Source organism: Euphorbia lathyris, chromosome 2 (assembly GCF_963576675.1).
Source record: "Euphorbia lathyris chromosome 2, ddEupLath1.1, whole genome shotgun sequence".
NCBI lineage: Eukaryota > Viridiplantae > Streptophyta > Magnoliopsida > Malpighiales > Euphorbiaceae > Euphorbia > Euphorbia lathyris.
Window position 1 is genome coordinate 141749198 of NC_088911.1, and position 6131 is coordinate 141755328.

The following is a 6131-nucleotide window of genomic DNA, read 5'->3' on the forward strand; positions in this document are numbered from 1 at the left end:
ACCCTACATCGGGGGAAGAAACACCATTAGTAACACCATCAAGTCAATCTGTAGCTAGTGCTGGTCGCGTTGTTTCGAATGCACCCACAACACAAGCTGAGAGTAGTGTGCCACCAGACGCATTCATCAACATGTGTGCTGAAGCAATAGGAAGGGAGTTTGGCCCTGAGATGGGTAATCGCCTACGGTCATTCATGATCATTCCTCCATTTTGGAGCATGACGCCCGCGTCAACGGTATCTTTATGGCCCCAGGCGATAATAGGATCAAACGCCCTCAATTCTTCATTTCTCCAAGCCCATAATACAGAATCCATGGTAACTTCCACGGCAGCGCTTGGGGATCGACCGCTCAATCGGGAATTATTCCCTGTTGGCGCAGGAGGAAGTCAGAGGAACGATCAAACTCTTCCTGCGGGTCTATAAGCCAGGGGATAAACCTGGCCGGATCAAGTGTCCCAAGGCGGCCACGGTCGAATCTCTCATTGGGTGGATCAGAAGGGCGAAGGCACAAAAAGCATAGAAAAGAGAGGCGTAGGCGGTCCGAATCACCTTCACCTCGGAGACCGAAATCCTCCCGCAAGGGTAGATCACCCCCATCTACTAGACGTAGACAGAGCAAAAGGCCAATAGAGACACCACGTTCGAATGGACCACCGTCACCACCACACCAAGGGAATGATGGGCATATCCCTTCAGGAGGCTCTGGGGGGGGTAGCGGTCAAGCTCCCCCGGGCGGACAAGGTGGAGGAGGCGGACGTGGAGGTGGAGGCGGACGATCACCCTCGGATCCGTCTTCTGGATCCAGCTCTTCATCTTCTCCAAGTAGATCTCCACGGAGGGGACACCCAAGGGCGGGTCCGGAGAATTTTGACGACAAAGTTCGAGCTACGGTGCTCCGCATGAATGAGGAGAACGCCAGGCATAACCCATTCGCCAATAGAGATTCGCCCTTCACGGCTTGGATCGAGGCACAAGAAACGGATAGGCATTTTAAAATACCTAATCTCCCTATATATACGGATGCGGACAACCCAGAGGCCCACGCCAGGAAATATCGAATACTACTTCGCCTTAACCGTGCAACGGAACCAGTACTATGCAAAATGTTTATCACCATGTTGGGGGGTCCCGCTTATGACTGGTTCCAATCTTTACCTCTTGGCTCGATAGACAGTTGGGATCAACTAAGCAGAGAGTTTTGTACTAAATTCGCCGGCTGTATCCCTCCAGTGGTCAAATCACGGAAGCTTTTTGAACTAAAACAGAAAGCGAACGAATCCCTTCGAGAGTATGTGAACACTTTCAACAAATTGTGTATACAAATTGTTGATATGGATATCTCCATGGCAGTGGAATCTCTGGTAAAGAATACAACTTGTAAGAGTTTACAGGAGGATCTAATTCGAAAGAAGCCTAGCAGCATGGCAGAATTGATGGAGCGTTGCAAAGACTTTATAGAGGTGGATGATATTCGCCGCGAATCACTATCTCCACCTAGAAAGGACAAAGGCGAATCTCGCCACCGAGTTAGAGAAAAGGAGAAGCACCAAGACTCCTCCTCTAGAGGCCGACGAAGGGGTTCGAAGAATAAATCGACGTTTGTCACGTCCTTCACGCCTCTCAATGCCTCTAAGAGCGAAGTGCTCATGTGGATAGAGAACAGCCAGCACAAGCGGAGCATTTCATACCTTGAACCAAAAGGGGGGGAGTACACCAACACTGGTAAAAATCCTAAAAATTATTGTAAATATCACAGGAAAAATGGCCATGACATAGATGCATGCTGGGAGTTAGCTCGGGAAATAGAGCGTCTCATTGAGAGAGGCAAACTGGATCGGTTCATCCAAAATGATGGCAAGAAGGGAGATGGTGATAGATCCAGGGATGACCCGAAGAAGAAAGGAAAAGGGATCATCAATGTCATAGCAGGCGGACCTGGGTACCAACCAGTACTGAAAAAGGCAAAGACCACCGCTCTTGACAGGGCATCACTGAATCGCCCCTTTGCAGATGTAGGTCCAGAGATCTCTCCTCATGCAGATGCCTTGGTCATTACTATGATGGTGGAAGGCTGGGAGATGAAAAGAGTGATGATAGATACTGGGAGTTCGTGCAACATCATCACAAGGGGAGCATTCGCCAAACTAATGGTTGACCCGATCCAGGTGGAAACCACCATAGTAGACATCCTGGGAGTGACAGGACACACCATTAGCACGAAGGGCCAAGTAACGTTAGATTGTGAGTTAGCGGATGACGAACAAGTCTGGAAAGGCGATCTGGAATTCTCTATCCTGGATGGTCAGTTAGCCTATAATATGATCCTGGGACGACCTTTTATCTTTGAAGCAGCGACCCTTATCTCCATTCGCCACTTATCTCCACGGCCAAAGGAGGTGTAATGATCAGAGGGAGTCAAAAAGTAGCTCAGGAGACATATTCGGCATCCTTAATGATTCGCCCCCAGTCAAAAGAAGAAGATGAAGAAGAACACGTCACAATGGCCTTGGGCGAAACGGAAATGTACCTCATGGCAGATGAAAAGCAGGTACGGATGGCTAAAGGGCTCAAAGGAGAAATTAAAGAAGCAATCACCAAGGTTCTCCATGAAGCAGAAGACGTCTTTGCTTGGAAGGATGAGATCCTCCCCGGGATTAGTCCAGATGTGATCACTCACAAACTCAACATCGACAAAGATGCAGTCCTGATTGCCCAAAAGCGGAGAAACCATGGCCTAGAAAGGCAGAAGGTGATAGAGGAAGAAATCGCCAAGCTCCAACGGGCGGACGCCATTGAAGAGGTACTTTATACACAATGGCTGGCGAATGTCGTCCTAGTGAAGAAAGCAGGCGGATCCTACCGCATGTGTATTGACTTTACAGATCTCAATAAAGCTTGTCCAAAGGACAACTACCCCTTGCCGTGTATCGATATCCTCGTAGATGGAACTGCGGGACACGCTATGTACTCCTTTACTGACGTGAAATCCAGCTATCACCAAATCCCAATGGAGCCCGCAGATAGAATCAAAACCTCGTTCGTGACTCACCAAGCCACTTATTGTTTCAAAGTCATGCCCTTCGGACTTAAGAACGCAGGTGCAACCTATCAACGGATGATGAATAAAATATTCGCAGAAAGTAAAGGTGATAACTACTCCGTCTATGTAGATGACATGATCATCAAGAGTACCACTGTGGAAAAACATGCAGATGATGTAAGGGAGGTACTAGGCGTACTCCGACGTCACAATATCAAACTGAACCCAGAAAAATGTACTTTTGGTGCAACGTATGGAAAGTTCTTGGGATTCATGATTAGCCAGAAGGGAGTGAGCCTAAATCCTGACAAAGTTAAAGCCGTTCTGGAGATGCAAGCACCACGGAATATCAGGGAAGTGCAATGCCTTAACGGGCGGATCGTAGCCTTGGGCAGGTTTATCTCTTGTTCGGCCCGCAGATGCCAACCCTTTTATGAGGTCATCAAGAAGCAAAAGGCGTTCAAGTGGAATGAGGATTGTGAGAAGGCCTTCGAAGGAATCAAACGGTTTCTCACAGAACGGCCCTTAATGAGTCGGCCCTTGAAAGGTGAGGATCTTTATATGTATGTCTCGGTTACAGATAAGGCTGTTTGCACAGTCATGATAAGAGAAGAGGATGGCCAGCAGTATCCAATTTATTACGTAAGCAAAGTACTAAAGGATGCTGAAACCCGATACTCCAAGCTTGATAAAATGGCATTGGCTGTTGTCACCACAGCAATACGCCTTAGGCCCTACTTTTAGGCTCATACTGTCATAGTTCGAACAAACATACCCATGAGGAAGGTATTGCAAAAGCCGGACACTTCAGGCCGATTGATGGAATGGGTAATTCGCCTTGGAGAGTTTGATGTACGATACGAAAGCAGATCAGCCTTGAAGAGTCAAGTCTTGGTAGACTTTGTGAACGAATTCACAGAAGAAGGGATGAATCTCCCTAAATCTCAAGTCGAGCAATGGACGATGTACACAAATGGAGCCTCCTCGGCAGAAGGAGCTAGTATCGGAATCGTGATCACATGCCCCCAATATATAAAACTAAGGTATGCAGCAAAATTGGATTTCATAGCAACCAACAATGCAGCGGAGTACGATGCCTTAATATTGGGACTACGCCTGCTGAAAGAAATCACTCCCGAGCGGATCATGATTTATAGTGACTCCAAGTTGATGGTCAACCAGGTGATCAAAAACTACGAGGTAAAAGATGATGTTTTGGCCAAATACGTTGCCGAGGTTAAAAAATTGCTGGATCACCTTGAAGCCAAAGAAACTAAATGGGAGTTGATCCACGTACCTCGCGGTTCAAATACTGAAGTGGATCATCTAGCTAAAATGGCTTCCAGCAGAGAGAACTGGGAAGATCCACAATGTCCCTTCGAAGTTAAAGTAGCTCCAGCCTTCGCCTCAGAGGATATCTCCTTACTCACAGCAGTAGAAGGTGATTGGAGGTCGGCCATCCGCCAATATCTGTTAGACGGAGCACTACCTACGGACAAAGAGGAAGCTCGGCGGATAGTTAGGAGAGCGGCCTATTTCTCCATGATAAACGATTGCCTCTACAGAAAATCTTTTAGCCACCCTTGGTTAAAATGCATTTTGCCAGAAGAAGGACAACAGGTTCTCAGAGAGCTGCACGAGGGAACATGTGGAGCCTATGAGGCATCCGCCTCCATCTTGAAAAAGTCTAGGCTAGCAGGATTTTATTGGCCCACAGCGAAACTTGATGCCCAGAAACTGGTGGAATCTTGCCATAGTTGTCAGATTCATGCGAATGAATCCCATACTGCCAAACATCTCCAGAGGCCTATCATCGAAGGGAGACCCTTTGCTGTCTGGGGAATTAACATTGTTGGACCATTTCCTCCTACTCGTAGACAGAGGAAGTACATGGTAGTGGCAGTAGACCATTTCACTAAATGGGTGGAGGCTGAAGCTGTATCCTCCATTAATGCTGAACGCATGGTGGAGTTCGTCAAAGATAATATTGTGGGGAGATACGGAGTTCCGCACACGATCATCACCGACAATGGAACGCAATTCAACTGTGGTGACTTCAAAGCTTTCTGTGAAAAATTGGGCATTTTAAACAGATTCGCCTTCGTGTACTACCCACAATCCAACGGTATGACTGAAGTCACAAATCGGACAATCGTAAAGGGAATAAAGAAAAGACTGGGGGAGCATGATAAGAAATGGACGGATCAGTTAACAAGCGTCTTATGGGCGTATCGTACTACTCCTCGCACGGCCACAGGCGAAACCCCATTCGCCCTTTCTCATGGTGTGGAAGCTGTAATCCCAGTCGAGATATTGGTTCCGAATGACAGAGTTGCATTCTATTGCGAGGAGGACAACGGTCGGAGATTAAGAGAAAGTCTTGATCAAGTGGAAGATAAGAGAGACAAGGCATATGTGCGTATGGCGGCTTATAAGCAGCTAATCACAGCTTATCATGACAAAAACGCCAGACTTGTAGAATTGAATGTGGGAGATCTCGTGCTCCGCAAGGCCGACAAAATCCAATCAAAGGAATGGAAGGGCAAGCTAGGGCTCACCTGGACTGGTCCATATCGCATAGTGGACAAGATTGAGTTCGCCACATTTAAAATCCAGGACATGGACGGAAATACATTGCCACGCACTTGGAATCTCCAAAATCTCCGCAAGTACTTCGCCAGGAAATAGAATGTAAACAAGGTCTTGAGTACTCTTTTTCCTTTAATAAGCTTTTTTCCCATGTGGTTTTTTCTTGTTAAAGGTTTTAATGAGGCTCACATATAAGACCTGCTTGCTGTACTGAAGCGTATCTCCTATTAATATAAAGCAATTGTTCTATTGTCCATATTCTTTTTAAGTATTTTCTTGCAGCAATATAAATATTCCAGTCTCAAAAAGAGGGAGGGCATCAAACGCTCGCTCTCCACGTTAAAAAGTACTGCTATCTCATAGCTACTTTTTCTCCTCAAAGATAGGAGAACAATCTCATGGGCGGATCCATCTTTAGATGATCACCATTCGAGATAGAGTTAAAACGATCCTTGGACGCGAGGTCTTTACACTCTCTTACACCCTTCCCAAAGAAGGGT